Genomic DNA, 253 nt, shown 5'->3' on the forward strand with positions numbered 1-253 from the left:
CTGGTCGTGCAGCCTGGGCATCAGTGCGCGCCGCGCCGAGGGTCCTGCGGGCAGCGAAGAAGTCGCGCCAAGTTCAACTCGGCTGGACCGAGCCGGGATACCCACCCTCGCCCCAGATCCCGCGTACTTGCCAAGAGGCGCCCGCCCGCGGCCGGAGAGCTAGCTAGCTAGCTGAGGCGGGGTAGCAGCAGAAGACCAAGTAAAAGGATGAGGAAGAGGCGGCACACCCGGCCGCTGTGCCGGGCGCTCTACT

The sequence above is a fragment of the Fukomys damarensis genome, unplaced genomic scaffold (genome assembly GCF_012274545.1).
Source record: "Fukomys damarensis isolate Sample0158 unplaced genomic scaffold, DMR_v1.0_HiC HiC_scaffold_16, whole genome shotgun sequence".
NCBI classification, from domain to species: domain Eukaryota; kingdom Metazoa; phylum Chordata; class Mammalia; order Rodentia; family Bathyergidae; genus Fukomys; species Fukomys damarensis.